General features: G+C 49.7%; 2 protein-coding genes across 14 annotated transcripts in view; one reads left to right on the plus strand and one right to left on the minus strand.

The window, feature by feature from the left end:
* The window catches only part of KPNA5 (karyopherin subunit alpha 5), a 418,555-nt gene that overhangs the window by 141,523 nt on the left and 254,276 nt on the right, over positions 1 to 22,756 (minus strand). The gene's annotated exons all lie outside the window — the stretch shown is intronic.
* LOC144763165 (uncharacterized) overlaps positions 1 to 22,756 on the plus strand; it is a 233,432-nt gene that overhangs the window by 26,779 nt on the left and 183,897 nt on the right. Inside the window, exon 6 of one of the 4 annotated variants that reach the window (XM_078648504.1) lies at positions 9,078 to 10,393. The exons of the other annotated variants lie outside the window; for them this stretch is intronic. The gene's annotated coding sequence lies outside the window, so the exon portion shown is untranslated. Of the gene's footprint in view, positions 1 to 9,077; positions 10,394 to 22,756 lie in introns of those variants that run through there. 4 annotated transcript variants of the gene reach the window in all.

Here is a 22,756-nt window from a genome sequence, read left to right on the forward strand (position 1 = left end):
CACCTTTTTAGTGTGGGATTGGAAGCCCAGGTTGGCATCCACCCAGACTCCCAGGTTTTTGACACAGTTTTTGGGGAGTGGAGTGGCGCCTAGGGATGACGGCCACCAGTGCTCGTTCCAGAGGCTGTTGTTCCGGCCTAGGAGGAGAACCTCGGTTTTTCCGGCATTGAGTTGGAGGTGGTTGTCCGTCATCCAGCGGGCCACTGCAGTCATACCCTCTTTAAACCTGGATGCTGCGAGAGACGGGCTTTCCGAGAGGGTGACCACCAGCTGGGTGTCATCAGCGTAAGAGACCAGCGTGAGTCCCCACTCTCTAGCCACGTCCGTGAGTGGCTGGACGTATAGATTAAAGAGTGAGGGGCTCAACGCTGATCCCTGGGGGACACCTTGAGCGATGGGATGGGGTTTAGAGAGAAAAGGAGGAGCCGAGACCTTGAAGGATCTATCCTTAAGGAAGGATTGGAACCATGCAAGAGCGAGGCCAGTCACACCGGTTGTCTCCAGACGTTTCAGAAGGATGTCGTGGGATACCGTGTCAAAGGCTGCGCTGAGGTCAAGAAGAATCAGCGCAGCACTATGACCGGCATCTAGAATCGCCCGGAGATGCTCCGTAGTGGCTAGCAGGGCAGACTCCGTACTATGACCTGCACGGAAGCCATTTTGGGAGGGGTCCAAGATTCCATGACTTTCCACATGTTTCGATAGGATGTTATTAACATGTGTTTCAGCTATTTTGGAGACCCAGGGAAGAAGGGATATAGGCCGGAAGTTTTCTGGTTTAGAGGGGTCGAGGGAAGGTTTCTTAATTATCGGTGAAACCCATGCTTGTTTCCAGGCTATGGGCACAAGTCCTGTAGAGAAGGAAAGGTTGAGAATTTTCAGCAAGGGGGATAGAAAAAAGTCCATCGAGTCCAGGAAATGAGAAGGACTCATGGGGTCAGCTGGGGAGCCGGACTTCACTTTCTTTCCTAGTCTGAGCAGGTCTGCTGCAGTGATGGCAGAAATTTGGGACAGAGGTAAGATGTGAGGGGCTGTGGTCTTAGGGACTTCATAGAGAGGAGCGGTCTGTGGGAAGGTCGCATAAATTTTCTGGACTTTTTCAATGAAATATACAGCGAGCTGCTCACATTGCTCATGAGAAGAGATTTTTGGTGGGGGTGCCCTAGGGTTTTGAAGCTCTTTCACTAATTTGAATATGATTTTAGAAGGGTTCGCGTTGGAGTTTATTTTGTTGGAGTAAAAAGAAGCACGGGATGATCTAATAGCTTTATGGTAGGTTTTAAGGGTGGATAGATAATTTGTCTTATCCTGGTTGTCATAGTGTTTCCTCCATCGGCGTTCGGCTTTTTTACACTCCTTGCGCATAGCCCTAAGGGTGTCGTCGTACCACGGGTTAGAGGGTGTGTTGCGCCCTTTAGTCAGTTTAGCCGGAATGAGAGTGTCGAGGCCATTACTGATCCAGTTGGTAAACGAGGTATAGGTCGCGTCTGTATTCTGGTTAGCATCGTATTGGAATTCTCCCAGAGTTTCATGTAAGGCGAGGGGGGAGAGTTTGTGCCAGGGTCTTTTTAGACGCTGTGAGGATTCAGGTTTAATCTGACGTTGAGGTGCCGGAACTCTCAGTGTAATAAGATGGTGATCCGTCCATCCCATAGGGGTGGGAGCTTCTGTCACTACCTCTTGTAGATTGGAAAAGATCGGGTCTAGGGTGTGTCCAGCTATATGAGTGGGAGCATGGACAAGGGGGTTCAGTTGCAGTGCCGAGAGGTCTGCAAGAAGATTAGTAATGGTGTGATCGCCAGCAGCATCAAAGTGCAGGTTTAGATCACCTAGGATGGTGAAATTAGCGGATTTAGTGGTGAGCACAGTGGCAGTTTCGAGAAGGGCGTTAATAAATCTAGTGGCCTGGCCTGGAGGGCGATAAATATATAGGCCGGAAAGCGTAAATTGGGGGGTCACGCTGATTTTAAATTGGGCGCATTCGCAGTCTTGGAGGGGTTCCTTAATGAACGAGCAAGTCAGGAGTTTTTTGTAGATAATTGCGATGCCGCCGCCGCGAGATTCGCGGTTAATGGTGACCAGGTGGTATTCATCTGGGAGCGATAGGTTAGGGATGGTAGTAATGCCGTCTCGGAGCCATGTTTCACAGAGGAACAGTACGTCAGGATTTTCCTCCTGGAGAAGCGTATTCACCTCTGGGTGATGTTTAACGAGGGATCTACAATTGAGTTGGAGTATCGTGAGTGGCGGATTAGTGGTATTAAGGGGGTTACTCCGCACCCTAGTAGGGGTGTTGGTAGAGAAGTGGCAGCGGTTGCAGTGGAGATGCGTGAGACCAAGACTGCCCATAGTGTTGGAACATTTTTGGTGCTGGTTTAGATGTAAGAGTTCCTTACCGTCGTAACGTATGCGTTGACAAGGCCTAGACGGACCAGGGGAACTGGCGAGAGGCGATGGTCTGGCGATGACGGGCGCAGACGGGCTTGCCTTAGGCGCGCCTTCGGCGCGCAAACGGCGCTCCCGCTGCGCTCGTCCGCTGCGCTTCCGGTGGTAGCACATAATATAGGGGAAAGGGGGGGCGTGGCCTTCAGGGGGCGTGGCCTCGGTCCTCGCCGAGAATGGCGATTTTGCTGGTGGTTGTACAACGAGTCAGCGCTGGTTCCGCTGCTCGCTCTCTGTGAGGGTAAGTGCCCTGGCGCTTCGCTGGCGCGTTCGTTAGTGCGTGTTTTAAAAAAAACAACAACAAGAAAATAGTGACAGGTTTACAAGTTAAAAAGTCTCCCGGCTTCCGCCTCAGGAGTGCGCGATGTCTCTGATTAGGCGCTAGAACTCAGCGCTTATATACAGCGACAGGGGGGGGCGTGGCCTTCAGGGGGCGTGGCCTCGGTCCTCGCCGAGAATGGCGATTTTGCTGGTGGTTGTACAACGAGTCAGCGCTGGTTCCGCTGCTCGCTCTCTGTGAGGGTAAGTGCCCTGGCGCTTCGCTGGCGCGTTCGTTAGTGCGTGTTTTAAAAAAAACAACAACAAGAAAATAGTGACAGGTTTACAAGTTAAAAAGTCTCCCGGCTTCCGCCTCAGGAGTGCGCGATGTCTCTGATTAGGCGCTAGAACTCAGCGCTTATATACAGCGACAGGGGGGGGCGTGGCCTTCAGGGGGCGTGGCCTCGGTCCTCGCCGAGAATGGCGATTTTGCTGGTGGTTGTACAACGAGTCAGCGCTGGTTCCGCTGCTCGCTCTCTGTGAGGGTAAGTGCCCTGGCGCTTCGCTGGCGCGTTCGTTAGTGCGTGTTTTAAAAAAAACAACAACAAGAAAATAGTGACAGGTTTACAAGTTAAAAAGTCTCCCGGCTTCCGCCTCAGGAGTGCGCGATGTCTCTGATTAGGCGCTAGAACTCAGCGCTTATATACAGCGACAGGGGGGGGCGTGGCCTTCAGGGGGCGTGGCCTCGGTCCTCGCCGAGAATGGCGATTTTGCTGGTGGTTGTACAACGAGTCAGCGCTGGTTCCGCTGCTCGCTCTCTGTGAGGGTAAGTGCCCTGGCGCTTCGCTGGCGCGTTCGTTAGTGCGTGTTTTAAAAAAAACAACAACAAGAAAATAGTGACAGGTTTACAAGTTAAAAAGTCTCCCGGCTTCCGCCTCAGGAGTGCGCGATGTCTCTGATTAGGCGCTAGAACTCAGCGCTTATATACAGCGACAGGGGGGGGCGTGGCCTTCAGGGGGCGTGGCCTCGGTCCTCGCCGAGAATGGCGATTTTGCTGGTGGTTGTACAACGAGTCAGCGCTGGTTCCGCTGCTCGCTCTCTGTGAGGGTAAGTGCCCTGGCGCTTCGCTGGCGCGTTCGTTAGTGCGTGTTTTAAAAAAAACAACAACAAGAAAATAGTGACAGGTTTACAAGTTAAAAAGTCTCCCGGCTTCCGCCTCAGGAGTGCGCGATGTCTCTGATTAGGCGCTAGAACTCAGCGCTTATATACAGCGACAGGGGGGGGCGTGGCCTTCAGGGGGCGTGGCCTCGGTCCTCGCCGAGAATGGCGATTTTGCTGGTGGTTGTACAACGAGTCAGCGCTGGTTCCGCTGCTCGCTCTCTGTGAGGGTAAGTGCCCTGGCGCTTCGCTGGCGCGTTCGTTAGTGCGTGTTTTAAAAAAAACAACAACAAGAAAATAGTGACAGGTTTACAAGTTAAAAAGTCTCCCGGCTTCCGCCTCAGGAGTGCGCGATGTCTCTAAATGTTTACGTTTACACGACGGTGGACATTTTAAAAAACAAAAACTGAGAATTTATCGTTTTGAACTAATCGAAAGGAATACAACTTTCAAAAAGCATTTAAAGAGTGGATATGTCATCACAGCGACAAGAACACCTATTAATTTAGACATTTGGAAGAATCCTGAAGAAGATATTTTACTCTATTTTAAGTTAAATAGATGTATTAAGCGAAATACAGTGTGAAAAGTTATACATTTAAAAAAAGTAAGCCTTCACAAATATAAGTGTAACATTGCAACTGTTATAATAAGCAAAATAAGTAGCAACTGTTATAATAAGCCAAATAAGTACAGAGTGTTATAGGTTGGTGGCGAAAATTTTCAAAATTTGTTACATTTATTTGAAAAAAAAAAAGAAATAAGGAGGAAAATATTTAAAAGAGAGTCACAGGCAATTGTTTTATCCTTTTGTTATTGCTGGGTTTGAGAGAAGAGACTTCATAAGTACAAAATGTAACCGCACCCCCTTTTTTTTGTCTAATCCTGGGGAACCCCCAGTTAAGTGGAAAAAATTGAGAAAGTTTTTGAAAATTACGCAAGAGTTTGTGGGGTTAATTTAAGCGCAGAGAGGAAACAAGCATTATTGCTTCACTGTTTAGGAGGAGAAGGGCAGGAAGCACTAGAGAATCTGCCACAGTGGAGCCCAGCAGTACAAAAGGGCTTGAACGAATATGAGATTTGCATAAAACAATTAGATTTGCATTACCTACCCAAGGTAAGCACCATCATGGAGCGATATTATTTTGGGTTGAGGGAACAAGGCAAAGAAGAACTGTGGAGGAATTTTTCGAGCGCTCTACGGAAGCTAGCTTCCAGTTGCAAATTTGGGGAACTTGTGGAAGAGAGAATTTGTGATCAATTTGTTCTAAGGTGTAGTAGTGATAAGATAAGGGAAGAGCTTTGGTTAAAGTATGAACCACCCTTAGACGTGTAGAACATATGCTCAAAAGTGTAAGCGAGTAAGGTGGGAAAATCACCTAGTCAACCAGAAAAAGTAGAAGAGGTTATATGTTAGGCCATACAAAAATCTGAATCTTTCAACAACAAAAGTAGAGATGTAGAAAACAAAACTGTGAGCACTAATAATGAGAAAAAAAGTATAATGATATTTCAAGGAATTTGTCATCGCTGTGGTAAAGTAGGACACAAAGGGAATGCAAGAGAGTGTCCAGCTCTTGAAGTAGTTTGTAGTGGGAGGAGAGGTCACTTCACTAAGAACTGTTGTATTAGAAACAAGACTGATAGTATAAGTGATATGAGAGAAGTTTCTTTTCAAGTAAATGAGTGTGGAGTAGAACATCCTTCGGAGTGGGCGAAGCTGGGTGATGTAAAAGTTAAAGTGAAATTTGTCTCATGCTCCCATCTCACATTCACATCCAAAGAAGAGTTTGAAAAAAAATTCATGAGTAAGACAAAATTGTTAAAATCTGATGTAAGGCCTACTGGTTATGGCGGAACTCCCATCAAAATGTTAGGTTATTTTACGAGTTGTGTAGAATGCAATGGAAAATTTACTGATGCTAAAATGTATGTTGCGGAGAAAGGAGACAACTTGCTGAGTTGGACACACCGAGCACGTCTGGGTGTTATTCTCAATCCTAATGGAAAACCTCCTGTACAAGTACAGTCTATTGAAAATGTTGACAACAAGTTTGTGAAAAGATTTGAGGGCTTGTTCAAAGACACTTTGGGTTGCTTAAAAGGTTATAACCATCAAATTAAACTCAAGCTAGGTGTAAAACCTGTTGCAGCAAAAATGAGGAGAATTCCTATTAATGTGCAGGAGGCAGTTCAAAAAGAGATTGATAAGTTACTGGTTACTGGGGTGATAGAACCTGTGGAAGCTTCAGAATGGTTGGCTCCACTAGTGGTAGCACGTAAGGCCAATAACGAAATTCGTCTCTGTGTGGATCTTCGTGCGCTAAATAAGGAGGTTGTTGTTGACAAGTTCCCTCTTCCCAATTTTGAAGAAATGGTCTTGACCTTAGAGGGTGCTTCTTATTTTAGTACTTTAGACTTGGCATTGGTATACCACCAGGTGTCTCTCAGTGAGAGCTCGCAAGAATTGACTGCATTTATAACTCCAATGGGGGCGTTTAAATTCTTAAGAATGCCTTTTGTCCGCCTCTGTTTTTCAGAGAATTATGAATGATGTCATTAAAGGGATTCCAAGTGTCAGATGTTACCAAGATGACGTGTTGATTTCTGGGACAAATGTTGAAGAACATGATTGCAGGGTAGCTAAAGTGCTAGAAAGCTTACTTAAGGTTGGTTTGACCTTACGTTGCGACAAGTGTACGTTTGGGGTGACTGAGGTGGATTATCTAAGACTAAGGAATATCAAAAAAGGGAGTGAAGAGGTGGTGCAACTCGGCACCGCGGTGGGCTAATCCTCCTCTTATGAAAGCATGAATAATCAACAAAGACCACCTGAAAAAAATATTCAGTACATATTCCGATGTTGTTGGAATATACTCAGTGTGTTAAAATACCCCTCACACACCAAAAGGGCCCTTGGTGTCATGCTTCATCATCGGGGTCTTCCCGCCCCCGCTGCGGGACGGGGCAGTGCTGCGACAAGCGGCTACGCCGGAGCACCTTTTTATTGTGAGTGCTATGTGAGTGATGATGGAGTGAGTGTCAGTGGGGTCAGGAGTGATAAAAAGTGAGATTAAAAGATACCTGGCCTGGTGTTTAGAAAAAATTATTTAATAGGCACTGGCTGGTATCGTTAAAAGGGGTGAGGCGGAGGGCAAGATAGACTTTATAGATACACGTGAAAAAGCTAGGTCAGAAATACTGATGATCAGGCTTATATCATCAGTATTTCTGACCTAGCTTTTTCACGTGTATCTATAAAGTCTATCTATACACATTGATCAAACATAACACTCTCTATCTGTGGGAGCGCATTAGTGAGTGACAGGGGGATCTATATACCCGGTCCTGACGAAGGGGCATGTCGCCCCGAAACATGTTGACCCACACAGGAGAGCAAGACTAGTAACCCGTTCTTGCCCTCCGCCTCACCCCTTTTAACGATACCAGCCAGTGCCTATTAAATAATTTTTTCTAAACACCAGGCCAGGTATCTTTTAATCTCACTTTTTATCACTCCTGACCCCACTGACACTCACTCCATCATCACTCACATAGCACTCACAATAAAAAGGTGCTCCGGCGTAGCCGCTTGTCGCAGCACTGCCCCGTCCCGCAGCGGGGGCGGGAAGACCCCGATGATGAAGCATGACACCAAGGGCCCTTTTGGTGTGTGAGGGGGATTATCTAAGACATCATATCTCTGGAAGGGGTGTGACACAAAAAAAAGAGTTAGTGGACACCCTAGAGAATTTGAAAGAACCTTGTTCTAAGGAAGAGCTATCTTCTTTCTTGGGGATGGCTGAGTTTTATAGTAAATTCATAAGAAATTTTGCAGATAAAACTGTGCATCTCAGGAGTTTACTTCAGAAGAATGTGGAGTTTGTGTGGAATGAGGTATGTAAAGATGAGTTTTTAGGTGTAAAGTTAGATTTAAGGACTGCTCCTAATTTACAGGCTTTAAAACAGGTGATGTGACATATATCATAACTGATACAAGTAAAAATGGGTGAGGTGCTCTTCTGTTGCAAATGAGAGATGGGCATCAACAATTGGTTGCATGTGCTTCCAGGTGTCTGAAGGGTGCTGAGCTGATTTACTCGGTCATAGAAAAGAAGGCTCTAGACATTTTTTGGGCACTCAACAAATTTAAGAAATTTGTTTGGGGTACTTCCTTTATAGTCAGATCAGATCATAAACCACTCAAGGAGATTTTTGAGAAAAAAGGGACTTGACTCAATTTCCTTTGGAATTAGGTGGTGGGTCATATCATTGCAGGAGTATAGTTTTGAATTTGAATATATTCCTGGGAGTTCAAATTTGTCTGCTGACTGTTTTTCACGTTTAGTGGACACTGTGGATTCTAATGATCTCTCCTCTGAGGAGGGAATAGAGGATGAGTTTAATGTAATTGTGTGTGATGTCACTTTAGGAGTGATAAAAGGAAATGAATAGAAGGATGAACTAAAGAATGATGCTGAAATGCTAAGAGTAATGGAGCTGTTGTCTAAAGACAAGGAGTACAAACTTGAGAAGGCCTGGTTATTAGTGTCTAATGAACAAGCTATTGTTGATGGCTTATTGACTAGAGGTACCAGGCTTGTTCCACCAGAGAGTTTGAGGAACAACATTGTCCAGTCGGCCCATGAGGGACACATGGGCATTTCAAAAACTAAAGAACGCATTAGACAGGATTTCTGGTGGCCTGATTTAATCTCATGGTGGAAACGGTAGTGTGTGATTGTGTTCCCTGCTCTTTGAGTGACAAAATACTTAAACCAAGACAACCACCCATGGTTTGTATAAATGTACCCGTGTGTCCTTGGGATGAAGTAGCAATAGACATTGTTGGCTCTCTCCATGGTGAACATCATACACCTTATTTGATTGTGTTGTTAGATCTGTAGTCTCGCTGGGTTGTGGTGAGTGCGGTGAGAGACATCACAACACAATGTATAAACAAGTGTTTAGATTCCATCTTCAAGCATGAAAGCTTTCCTCGTTCTCTGCTGTCGGACAATGGGCTGCAATTTGTTCACGGGAGATGGAGGAATATTTGGTGAGATGTGGCATTGAACACAAGAAAATTTCACTTTATCATCCGGAATCTAATGGGGCTATTGAAAGGTTGAACAAAACTTTAAAGGAAATGTGACGCGGGGGACCCGGACACGGGCCCCCCTGGCCTGCCTATTCATGTGTTGCCTCTATTGTTTCAGCACACGGACTCATGGAAAACCACGGACGTGGTCAGCTGCCTTCCGGTGTTGGACAGTGAGGGGCCCTGTTCCTTTAAGTGGGCGGCAACGGAGCATGGACCTACCCACGTCAGCTCGGTAAAACCCTGCCCTGACCCTGGACAGGTGTGTGTTACACCTGGAGGCGGAGAGTGGAGACTGGAGTGCGAGGACGGAGTGGAGCGGCGAAGGAGTGAAGACGGAGAGGAGCGGAGACGGATCGAGGACGAAGAGGAGTGGTGGATGATCAAGGACGGAGAGGAGCGGAGGAAGAGTCAGGACGGAGAGGAGTGGTGGAAGACCGAGGACGGAGGGGAGGAAGGAGAAAACAACGACCCAAGCGGGACCAGGCGAGACCAGGACGGACCGGGAGTGGAGAGTAGAGGAGGCAGCCCTACGGAGAAACGAGACTGCAGCGACACGCCAGGAGGCCACCGAGAAGGCGCATCGCCCAGCCACGCTTCCCGGGAAGTGTGGCTAGGACAGGTACGGTCTCGTTTCCTGGGCTGGGCGGGACGTAATCTGGGCAAACCCCCTTGACCCATACGGGGCACCGCTATCAAAACCCCCCTTTTGTTTTCCTGCACAATCCCTCACGTATAGCGGGGTAGATAGCTTGCACGAGTGTCTCCTCACCACCTATCCCTCACTCCTGTTCGGTTAGGACAGCCGAGTAATACTGGTTTCCTTTGTTTTCTTCACTTTGGCAACCCCCCCCTTGGACCCCACGCGACCACGGCGGAAGCACGGACTACGGCTCCCAGCAGACACCGGGAGACGAGGCGGCGGAGCGGAGTACGAGAGGCTGCTGAAGAGGCTGCAAACCCTCTTCCATTCTACAGGATACCTGTGATAAAACGGAGACTGTATAAGATAATAAAACCCGCACTTCCTAAAACCCCATTGTCCGTGGATTTGTTCGACAACGCAGCTGAAACCCCACAAGTGGTGGAGAATGCGGGCATAACCGAGGAAGCCATCCGGGACACCACGATGGAAGAAATGTTACAAGCCCTAGTGAAAGGCCAAGAGCAGTTGGGATGGGCGGTTGAACAGCAGCTGGCCGCCGCCCAACTGGACAGAGAGACCTTCAGAACGACAGTAGTGAGCCAGCTCGAGGGGATGCGTGCCACCGTCGACCCAGCCAGTAATCCGGTGAGGAAGAGTCGACCTCCGGCCACCCCAGCAGGCATCTCCTTGCAAAAGTATGTCGCAGGGGAAGACCCAGACGCGTTCCTTACGAACTTCGAGAGGGTGGCCTTAGCATGCGGATGGCCCCTGGAGAAATGGCCATTCTTTCTGGCCCCCCTATTGACCGGCGAGGCACAGGCGGCCTATCAAGTCGCCAATGGTGACGGACAGACCCCATATGGACAGATCAAGGTGATCATTCTGGATCATTTGGGTTTAGACGCGGAGGCGTATAGGGTGCGCTTCCGCAAGGAAAGAGGTCAACCTGGCGATAACCCGAAAACGTTGTTCTTTCGCCTCAAGACTGCAGCCGACAAGTGGCTTGTCCCTGCTACTAGTACTAAGGAAGAAATAATGGACAAAATTTACTTGGAGCAATTCCTCGAGGCCCTTCCCTTCGGGACACAGAGGTGGCTCCGACAACACTCCGGGTTATCTACCGCCCAGGCAATGGAAATGGCGGCCACCTATGTACGCGCTCAACCCCGCCTGCACATGTCGGAAACTGAGAAAGCGACCCGGCCAATTCCCCGGCCGGAATGTAGAATGCGGGCTCCTCCTGGGTTACCACCGCCCTGACCAATACCAACGGAGACCCCCTTTCGGGGCCCGCAGTGTTTCGACTGTGGGATGTGGGGACACATCGCCCGCCTTTGCCCACAGAAACGATCGCAGGACGAACCCATGGACGTCAGCTTCTTACCTAAGGCAGTCATGTATTCAGCGGAGTTGGGTGGAGCATATCACGTGAGTGTTAAAGTCAATGGTACGATAGTCAAGGCTCTCCTAGACTCGGGATGTAAGCAGTCAGTGATACAGGGTTGTTTCGTGAGGCGCCACCAGGTAATGCCGGATGTATTAGTGTATATCAAATGTGTACATGGGGACGTTAAGGGGTATCCCGTAGCTTACGTCCCCATTAAGGTAGAGGGTAAGGACACTTTGGTAGTGAAGGTCGGTGTAATGGATGCCCTTCCCGAGAATCTCATATTCGGGACCGACAATCCCCACTTCCTTGAACTCTTTAAGGACCGCCTGCAACAGAAGGGGGAGACCGGGGCCATGGCCATCCCGGCTCTGACCTCTACAGAACCATGGGAGGGCGATGGGAGCTTTCGTTTTGCTCAAGCCAATGATGCCAGCTTACTCAACGCCTGGGAACAAGCCCACCAAGACCTGAACAACCCGCAACCGCGCTATCCCCGCTTCCTGATTAAGGAGGATCTCCTGTATAGACAAGCCAAACAGGAAGACCCTATGCAACTGATCGTACCTACTTGCTTTAGAGAACAAATAATGTTCTACGCCCACACGCACTTGCTTGCGGGACACATCGGGAGTGAAAAAACCGCCCAAAACGTACTACGACGCTTCTATTGGCCTGGTATCTACCATGACATCAAAACACACTGTCAGACCTGCGACCTGTGTCAAAGGAAGAACACCCAGAGGCCCGCAGCTGTTCCGCTCCAACCCCTTCCCATAATCGGAACCCCGTTCGAGAGGGTTGGCATGGACCTCATAGGCCCACTACCACAGACACGCAAAGGATACAAATACGCCCTCGTAATCGTGGATTACGCCACACGTTTCCCTGAGGCGTTCCCTCTGAAAAGCCCCACATCCAGGAACATCGCAGATAAATTCATGGAACTGTTTTCACGGGTTGGATTCCCCAAGGAGATCCTGACGGATCAGGGGACTCCATTCATGTCCAGGGTTATGAAAGAAGTATGCCACCTCCTGGGGCTACACCAGATAAAAACGTCGGTGTATCATCCCCAGACGGATGGCCTGGTGGAGCGATACAACGGTACCCTAAAGTCAGTACTCAAGAAAATGCTAACAGTGAACGAAAGCGATTGGGACCTGCTTCTTCCGCTGGCCCTATACGTCATCCGTGGCCAGAAGCAGAGCAGTTTAGGCTGCTCTTCATTCGAGATGCTGTACGGACGCCAACCCCGGAGCCTCCTGGACATGACTCGGGAAGTGTGGGAAGCCGAGCCAACGGGGGAGACCAGATCGCTGTTGGAGTACAGCCAGAATTTGAAGAATAAACTTGGGAAGATACGGGAATTGGCATTCGCCCACCTGGAAGGCAGTCAAAGAAAGCAGCAAGTACACTACGACAGAGGGAAGAAGTGGAGACAACTACTTATTGGCGATTGGGCCCTAGTACTGCTACCGTCCACCTGCAAGAAATTCCAGAACGAGTGGCAAGGACCATACGAAGTCATCGAGACAATAGGGAAAACCACCTATCGTCTACGCCTGCGTGGGAAGAAGTCTCAGATATTTCATATTAATCTGTTAAAAAAATGGCTGGGTACAGCCCCGGTGTCCTCCAATCTGGCAGACACTATTCGTAGCAACCCTGAAACCACGCTGGGAGAACTGGTGGTCAATGAGGAATTATACAAGAATGAACAAGAGGGACTACAAGCTGTCCTGCACCCTTTCGAACCGATGTTCTCTGACCTACCGGGCCTAACACGACTGGCTGAACACAGGATAGAGACCCCTGCAGGAGTCACTGTCAAACAACGCCCGTATCGGATCCCCGCAGCGAAAAGAGAAGCCATAAGGAGAGAAGTCGACGAAATGATCCGTTTGGGAGTGGTTCGGCCATCCCGAAGCGAGTGGTCCTCGCCCATCGTGATGGTGCCAAAACCCGACGGCAGTAGCCGTTTTTGTATGGACTTCCGAGCGCTAAACGCGGTGTCCTCCTTTGACGCATACCCCATCCCCAGGATAGACGAGCTCATTGAGAAATTGGGGGATTCCAAATATATCAGTACCCTAGACCTGACCAAGGGGTACTGGCAGGTTCCCCTTCGGGAAGAGGACCGAAAGAAAACAGCTTTTTCGACACCAGACGGGTTATACGAATTCAACGTCCTCCCGTTCGGTCTACATGGCGCCCCGGCCACGTTCCAAAGACTAATGAACGAGGTGTTGCGGGGGCACCAGAAATACAGCTCGGCATATCTCGACGACATCATTATCTTTAGCCCATCCTGGGAGGACCACCTGCAACACCTCCGGATCGTCCTCCGACAGTTGAAAGACGCAGGACTCCACATAAACTCCAAGAAATCCAGGGTGGGATTTCAGAAGGTTAAATACCTCGGATATCTGTTGGGACATGGAGCAATAGAACCCCAGATTGAAAAAGTAAGAGTAATCGCCGAAACTCCATTCCCCAAGAACACTAAAGACATGAGAGCCTTCTTGGGCTTGGTGGGCTACTACCGAAGATTCATTCCCTCTTTTTCGAACATCGCTGCCCCATTGACGGATACCTTGCAGAAACACCAGAAGGGGTACGACTTCCAGAATCCGACACCTGCTATGTGGAAAGCTTTCCAGACACTGAAACGTGCCATCACGACGAGCCCTGTGTTAACTTCACCGGATTTCTCAAAACCGTTCATCCTACAAACGAATGCCTCCGATTTTGGTATCGGGGCCGTGTTGTCCCAGGACTCGGGGGAGGGGGTTGAGAAGCCCATACTGTATATCAGCCGGAAATTGTTCCCTAGAGAGGTGAAATATCCCACCATTGAGAAGGAGTGTCTCGCCATACGATGGGCGATTGACAAACTGCGTTATTACCTGGAGGGGCATCCGCTTGTATTGTACACTGACCATGTACCCCTGTTATGGATGAGTAGAAACGTCTCCAACAACCCGAGGGTTATGAGGTGGTTCCTTGCACTGCAACCCTTCAGGTTCCAGGTCCGCCACAGAAAGGGATGTGACAATGCCAATGCGGATTTCCTGTCCAGGTTTCCTCTCCCCGAGCGGGAGAATCCTAGGGGGGAGGTGTGTGACGCGGGGGACCCAGACACAGGCCCCCCTGGCCTGCCTATTCATGTGTTGCCTCTATTGTTTCAGCACACGGACTCATGGAAAACCACGGACGTGGTCAGCTGCCTTCCGGTGTTGGACAGTGAGGGGCCCTGTTCCTTTAAGTGGGCGGCAACGGAGCATGGACCTACCCACGTCAGCTCGGTAAAACCCTGCCCTGACCCTGGACAGGTGTGTGTTACACCTGGAGGCGGAGAGTGGAGACTGGAGTGCGAGGACGGAGTGGAGCGGCGAAGGAGTGAAGACGGAGAGGAGCGGAGACGGATCGAGGACGAAGAGGAGTGGTGGAGGATCAAGGACGGAGAGGAGCGGAGGAAGAGTCAGGACGGAGAGGAGTGGTGGAAGACCGAGGACGGAGGGGAGGAAGGAGAAAACAACGACCCAAGCGGGACCAGGCGAGACCAGGACGGACCGGGAGTGGAGAGTAGAGGAGGCAGCCCTACGGAGAAACGAGACTGCAGCGACACGCCAGGAGGCCACCGAGAAGGCGCATCGCCCAGCCACGCTTCCCGGGAAGTGTGGCTAGGACAGGTACGGTCTCGTTTCCTGGGCTGGGCGGGACGTAATCTGGGCAAACCCCCTTGACCCATACGGGGCACCGCTATCAAAACCCCCCTTTTGTTTTCCTGCACAATCCCTCACGTATAGCGGGGTAGATAGCTTGCACGATTGTCTCCTCACCACCTATCCCTCACTCCTGTTCGGTTAGGACAGCCAAGTAATACTGGTTTCCTTTGTTTTCTTCACTTTGGCAACCCCCCCTGGACCCCACGCGACCACGGCGGAAGCACGGACTACGGCTCCCAGCAGACACCGGGAGACGAGGCGGCGGAGCGGAGTACGAGAGGCTGCTGAAGAGGTTGCAAACCCTCTTCCATTCTACAGGATACCTGTGATAAAACGGAGACTGTATAAGATAATAAAACCCACACTTCCTAAAACCCCATTGTCCGTGGATTTGTTCGACAACGCAGCTGAAACCCCACAGGAAAGCATTCAACTGGCGAGAGTTAACAGCTTGAACTGGAGAGATCAATTACAAAGTCGTATATCTGCATACAGATTCACGCCTCATTCTTCACCTGGGAGGACACCTTTTGAACTATTCAAAGGAAGATCTCCTAATAACATTTTGTGTCCAGGGTAGATGGTTCTGGATAAAGGTATCAAGGACAATGGCATTGGTGAATGGAGGGAGATAGAATTAACTCTACAAAGGAAAAGGAAGATGTATTTTGATGCTCGCAAATCTTGTAAGGTTGTTAAGTTCAATGTTGGAGATAAAGTTAAAGTCAAAGCTCCTGTTGGCTGTCAGAATTGGTCAAAGTTCACTTCTATTAAGAGTGTGGTTAAACTTTAAAAAAATGCTGTAAAAACCAATGATGGTCGCATCTGGAACCACAGTAGTGCTATTCATGTTAGACCTCATTATAACAACACTAATGAATTCTGATTCATTAGTGTTGTTATAATTAGGTCTAACATGAATAGCACTGTCTGATGATGTCTGACGATGGAGTCCCTCCTCCTCTAGATGTGAGTCTACTCGCAAAAGTGCTAGGATTAGCAGAAGCCCAAATTATTTAAATGATTTTGTAAGAAGTTAATATGCATCCTTTTTTTGTTTTTGTTGTCTTGGTGGGAGGATGGTATATGGGTTATATTTTGAGTAAAAATTGACTTTAGTTCTAAATATGGTGAATTTCCATTCAGTGGTTTATGCTGGAGGTGAGAGTAAAAAACTCTTGAGGAAGGCGTGGCCCAGGAAGATGGCCAAAGGGATGTTGAATCCTAGAGCTCCCGGTGTGTTGACTAACATAATGCCTAATCCTGTGCCTTTTCTCGCATATATCGTACTCCATACACTCCTCGTGTGATGCTGACTCCCCCACCCCCCAACCCCCAGAGCCGGGGGGTGGTCAGGATGGAGTGTCGGTGGAGGCCCTGATGCTAGCTGCGGGGAACACAGTTGGAGCAGCCATTTCGGCCTACTGGGATCGGCTTGGAGGTGGACAGAGCTGGACCTTGTGAGGCACAACCATACTCCGTTGCTGGGCACGGCCACGCTCAGTTGCTGGATGGCCAATACGCCCTGGCAAGGCTTGGTGTGCCGGCCTGCTGCTTGGTCTGCCGGATGGCACCAACATTCTTAGGGGGTAGTGGTGTGATGAGACAGCCGGGAAGCAGTGGTGTGATGAGACAGCGGGGAAGGTCTGAGTTGTCAGCTGGAAGGCTGAAAGCAGATGTGGCCCGCAGCATGCCTGGGAGGCGGTCGGCCTGTTGGGTGATCAGAACGGCCGCGCTCTGATGTTCAGCGCAGCGTGGCCCCTTGGGACACCAGGAGGAGGCCCTATCCTGCAGGCGCCATCCAGAGAGGAGGCAGAATTTGTCTTTTCCCTAGCACTGAGGGGGGCGCAGAGAGAGAGAGGCCCGCTCGACACAGTGAGGGCCGTAATGTGTGAAATACAGTTCTTCTGCCCCTGCTGTTAAGTGCCTCCCTGTTCGTCATTGGCACGGGGGCCATGGGGCTGTACCGGGTTGTTGCCCGCCAGCCAGTGGTCTACAGCTGCGGCATGCCCATCAACAGCTCATTCTGGAGTTCTGGGGCAAGGTCCTCGTACCTTGTTGCCTGCAGGCTGTCCGGGATAGGATCGTGAAGGGGGGGGGCGGTTTCACCCCAGTGGAGATTGCTTGATTCTGGTGGATGGTTGACTTGAGGGTGGCCCCTGACTGCTGGACTTGTGGTGTTGCAAACTCCTGGTGGACGCCTGGACCGCATCTGCACTGTTGGCCCCTTAACTGGTGCAGTGGATCCCGCTGAACCCAGGGCATGGTGAGTGGCAGTCCCCTGGAACCGGTGAGGAGCAGTGTTTGGGGTGATCTTCAGTGGTGTCCTCGGTGGAACGTGGAGCGCATTTGTTGTGACCCTGCACAAGATGAGCACACTGGGTGCAGAAAGCGGGGGTGCCCAGGAGACGGTCACCTCTGGCTCTTGGTGCAGAGCAAGGCCCGGAGGACTGGGAGGGACACAAGAGGGGCTCCCTGGTCGGGTGGGCTAATGTGTAACAGACGGCCAGGCAGGGATTCACGTCCCAGGGCTAGTTGGAGCCCATGCTGCTATGGGAAAGGAGAAGTCTGTTTGGACACGTTCTACTAATGCTATCACGCAATAGACTGTGCCGCGCCAGACATCTCAGATGATCTCTTGACAGAGAGGAGTGAACTAGGCTGGTGGCCCCCTCGAGGGATGACCCTGTGCCCTCTTGAGCAAAGTTGATGAGGGATATTCAGGGTTCTCGGAAGCCGCTCAAACAGAAGATTGAGACTGTATCAATAGATGTGAATCTGTGCAAGCAGATTTGAGGAAAGTGGTGGGCAAGTTCACTACTGCTAAGAGTAATATAGTGGATCTCCGGGGGGACGTAGCCAGTCTCAAGCGACAGTTGGCCAAGATGAACGCCGTCACCAGTGATCTGGAACATAGGTTGGCAGTGATATCTGGGAGTGCATGTCACAGCAATATCAGAGTGCTAGGATTCCCTGAGAGAGTGGAGCGGGCCTCAGCAGAGACATTTCTCGAGGACTGGGTGAGGTGGCAGCTCAATCCGAGGGGCCTGTCAGAGTTCTTTGTTGTGTAGCAGGCGCATAGATAGTTGGTGCCACCCCACCGCCGGGTGCCCCACCGTGGGCAATCATTGCAATGATATTGAACTATCAAAACAGACAGAATCTTAAGAGCAACCAGGGAACAATCTGTTCCCATGTTTGAAAACTGTAAAATCGCTATTTAGCCTGACTACACCAAGAAAGTGCAGTAGCAGCATAAATCTTTTCTGACTGTCACACAGAAGTTGAGGGCTATGAAACTGAAACACATGCTTTTATACCTTTCAAAACTGAAGGCAATTTCCCAGGGCCTGGCACACTTTTTCAAGCAACCTGAGGAGGTCTGGGAGTGGCTGCGCTGACTCGCTCTGTAGGGGAGCCATGGGGGCTAGGGCTCATGCCAACAGAGTGACAATTCAAGATGATGGTACTGTGCAGGTCGAAAGAGTCTTAGAGTCGGGGGGAGCTTGGAGGTGGGACGGCTCCCCTGTCTGTGGTTGGATTTGAATTTGCTGAGCAAAGCTCTGCTGAGGACCTGGTCCTGGATGCGTTGTGCATAGACACTCTGTTAAACTGAACCTGCTCAATATGTTGGCTTGTATCTGTGTGCCCTATTTGCATAAGTTGGTTTGTTGGACCGGTGGCATAATGTGAGCTTGTGTGCTGTGTGTGATGTTTCTTGCCGGAGGGGCGGTGGTTCACAGATGCTCTGCGTTGAACGCTTGCTATGTTCGGGGGGAAGGGGGTCCTTTGGATTGTGGGGCTACTCCAAGGCTGGACTGGGCGTAGCGGGCACCGGATGGTTCCCAGGTGGGCCACCATAGTGGGGGGCCGGTTTTGGGCCCCTGGGGGGGCCATTTTTATGACCGGGCGACAATATCGGCCCCCTGTAACAAACTTGTCTGAACCTGGCCCTAACAAACAGCTTGGCTGCTCCCTCTCTCCCCCCCAGGGGGACCGGCCGAGAAGTATGCTAGGGCCAGTTTCGGTTCCCTGAGATATGTGTTGAGTCCCGGTAATACAATACCACTAGTTGGATGCTTGGATTAAACGGTCTGGGAGACAGAAGGAGTAGGTCTGTCCCTGTTGGCCGGGGTTGGATGAAGTGTGGGTCCTGGCAGTTGCACAGTGTGGGCTTACATCAGTGGTATTCAAACTGTGGGGCGCGCCCCCCTGGGGGTCCGTGGCTGCATTCCCAGGGGGGCGCGAATGCGTCTCCAACTAGGTGTCATTTGTCACACAGTGTGTGTGGCGCTTTGCTGGGGAGAACCTGGTTTCAAGTTAGCACAACAGAGTGCCCCTCCCCCCACCCTATAAACGGAGTGGCAGTGTGCGTGTGAGTCCTTCAATGCGCCCCCCAGGCAGGGCAGGCACAACGTGCAACAGTTCTAAAGTTGATTGCCACTCGGAGGCACGGACATCCCTCTGTGTGCGCCATTGCCGCCAGCCACTATAGAACCCCCCTTGCAAGGCAGCTCCTAAACGAAGCTGCCTTGCTAACAACGTGCTCTATGTCGAAGTGTGTGGGACGATCGTGACCAGTGTTACTGTTAAAAAGAACTGCTGTGTCTGTTCTTGTACCGGGAAATGCAGTTCAATTATTTGGCAAAGATCCCATCTGTAAAAAAACATAAGTGAAAACTATGCTACGCTGAAACTTTATGCTTTTATCCATCACAATAAAACTGTGGCAGAGCAGTTTAACACTACTCTAGAATAAATGTGCAAAACATGTAAATGGCGTATGTTCATCGTTTGTTACCTGCATAGATACTGAACAGAACCGTGCATTTTTCAATTATATGAAACGGTCACACTCCTGCACGCACAAAACTGGTATGTGAGCTCAAAGTGCTTCAGCCCCCTCCCCTGCCCTCCTCCCCCCTCCCCCACCCTCCCTTAGTCGGGAGACGCTTCCCAGGCACACACACAGCCGCACCCGAGTACGTCACAGGTCTTTAAAAGACCATTTTACTTGTTAATGAAAGGGTAATAAAAGGCTTTGTTGTTATTCCACCCCTTCGTAGATCCCCTGTATCTCCACTCTGACTACAGCTGGAAGAATTAGCCCCCTCCCCCACCCGAGTAGCTTTCCCCGAAATATGCCTCTAGTTGCGCTCCTGAAGGACACCAACTAGGACCAACTAGGTCCACCTTGAAGATACTGTAAAGGAGGGGCAGCGCGATATCCACTGCTGTCCTGCAACTTCGTAAGGCTGCATTACAATACCGCAGACGAGCCCTCAAAGTCCCTGAGAAACACTGCCAATCTCATCTCCAGGGTACCGAGAGTGGTATCCCAGAGGGGGACTCTGGTACGTTCATTACAGCTGAAGCACTTCATTCTATGAGATGCAACACACTGTATTGTGCAGTGCCTTATGCAGCCCATTGCACGTTCTGTGCCCTGTTCACCTGACTTGGGATTGGACCCAAGCAGTCCCACAGTTTTTGCACTATGCTCCTCGCAGAGCGGGAGAAATTAAGAAGTTAGCAGTCTCATTGAGGCAACAATGAAACAGACCCAAATTCCAAGGCCAAAGCAATCCTCGTAGTGAACTACTAAATTCCCCTATTACCAATAATCGAAGCGCTGGTGCCTCTGTGCCCTGCGTGTGGATATGCAATGGCCATATAACTAATAGGAGGACCAGTACGCTCCGTATTTATGTTGAGATCGTGTGATCTATGTGATCTAATAGTGATATGGGGATTTTGGTGTTCTCATTATAATCAAACTAATGCATTTTCCATGCCCTGATACATGATGCAGGTCTTTTTTGATACCATAACTGTCAGGATAACGAATATCATGTCAGTAACTGCATGATGTGCACAGTATTTCTAATCTATGTCGTTTTGGACTATGATAGATAGATATATATATTTATACATATACACACAATATGACACATATTTGTATATAATCCAGATTTGTATATACGATTAGTACAGCAGGTGCTGTGGCACCAGGTCCCCGTGGTATAAAGGGCCAGCTAAACCCCATGTCTGTTTTACTATTCTTACTATTAGATTATTATTACAGTAGGGTCCAGTGGCCACTTGCTTTGACAGAGTTGATTTGGGCCTCTGAGTAATGATCTAAGGGTGGGAAAATTGTAGCAGAGGAGACACCTTTCTGGGGGCCTCAGAGAGAAGACAGTGACTAGGATGGGACAAAATGAGAGCTCATATTTTTAACGAAGGGCAGAGGAGACATCCCACTTGGCGAGGCAGTACTGATCACTGGTGAAGTAGGTGAAGCAGCAGCAGGGTCCACTGGTCTAAGGGGCCCACTGTATTACAGTTATGTCTTTTAAAAAATAAAAAAGGGTATGTGGGCTAATTTTCCTTGCTAGCATTAGGACCACAGGCACCTTTGCTGCAAAAAGGAGGGCATGGGAGCTCATGTTTTTCTGGTGGAGGAAATGTGGCCTTATTATGAGAGATGTTGAATTTGGAACAGGGGAACTAGGTTCAAGTCCCAGCTTTTACTCAACATCTTGTGATTCTTGGTGAATCACTTAATTTTTCCAAGTCTTACACAATCTCGACTTGGGTAATGTAATTGGAGTATATTTCTTGCTGCTCAGGGCCAGGGTTATCATTACTATAGCAGGTGCAGTTGCATTGATCTGAGGAGTGTGATAGGCTCACAGAAACCAAATTATGGGGAGCAGAGCTTTTCCTGGTTAATTCATGTTTTTGCTTAATGAATTTGCTATTTTGTAAGTCTTACATTTATTGTGGAATATATGGCATAGAAAACATCTCCCAGAAATGATCTCATAAGCCCCCCCCCCCTGTGCTCAACCCTGCCCCTCCCCCAAACCTTGTCATAAAGGTTTGGAGGGGGGCCCTGGCGTCAAAATGTTTTATTTGGGGGGGCTTAGAGCAAAAAAGTTTGAAGACCTCTGGTTTAGGCTGATGTAGAGGGTAGGTCTGTCCTCCTACAAGGTAATTTTGATGGCATGGAGCTATCTATGCTCAATGCATACGCCCCTAATGTGGATGACCCTTGCTTCTTTCATGTGATTCAGGATTGGTGGCGCAAGAGGCGGACATGCCCCTGCTCTGGTCAGTCAGATTTTGATTGTGTCATTGATTAGGAGCTCAACATATCCCTGCCTAGGGAGGGTACTAAGCCTTCAATGACCAGGGCCCTTGTAGAGGTGATGAACAATCTGGGGCCGGTTGACGTTTGGAGGGTGTTTTACCCGTAGCAGAAGATGTGCACGTGCTATTCTCAGACACAAAACACTTACAGTGGGTTGGACAGGATAATGGTGCGGGGATCCCTGTGACAGAGGTGTCACAGTCACCCATCTAGCTAGATTTTTCTTGGACCACTCTCAGGTGCCCTGTACATTACGGTGGGGTGTCCCCGCACAGTGGAGACCCCTGTGGAGATTCCCAGTGGGGGTTTTGACTGACGCGATAGGGCAGGAGGTTTTGTCGTGCGTGCTGACTGACTATATGGAGAGCAATTGGGTTTCTGCGGCGACCGGGGCAACAGAATGGGAGGCGATAAGGAGGTGATGCCCGTTGCTCATATAGAGCCAACGTGTTGGGTGCGCCGCCAGTTGTAGGCTGATTTCTGAATCTGAAGCATATCTGGCTGATTTGTACGGTGGCGATCTGGCTGATTCAGGGATAAAGGAAGAGGAGGTAGATGTGCAGCGGCGTATAGCAGACGCATGGGAAAGGCTGACTGCGGCAATACAGGCAACGGCTGCACATCAAGGAGGATAAACTGGTACGGTTCCTGGCCTTGATCCTGCATAGGGAGGTTGTGTGTATTCTTGGGTTTTTTCCCCATTTTTCCTCTGGAACACTGCCCACTTCCCAAAACTTTTTTTACACTGACAAAGGAGAAGGGGGAGCAAGTGAACCTCTTCCACTGTGCACATGGGTTGCCATCTTCTTTGAGGAGTCAGTAACTGTTGGACGAGGCCATCTTGGAATGGTCACCACTAAACATTTTGCCTTTTGCC

Source organism: Lissotriton helveticus, chromosome 6 (genome assembly GCF_964261635.1).
Source record: "Lissotriton helveticus chromosome 6, aLisHel1.1, whole genome shotgun sequence".
Taxonomy (NCBI): Eukaryota; Metazoa; Chordata; class Amphibia; order Caudata; family Salamandridae; genus Lissotriton; species Lissotriton helveticus.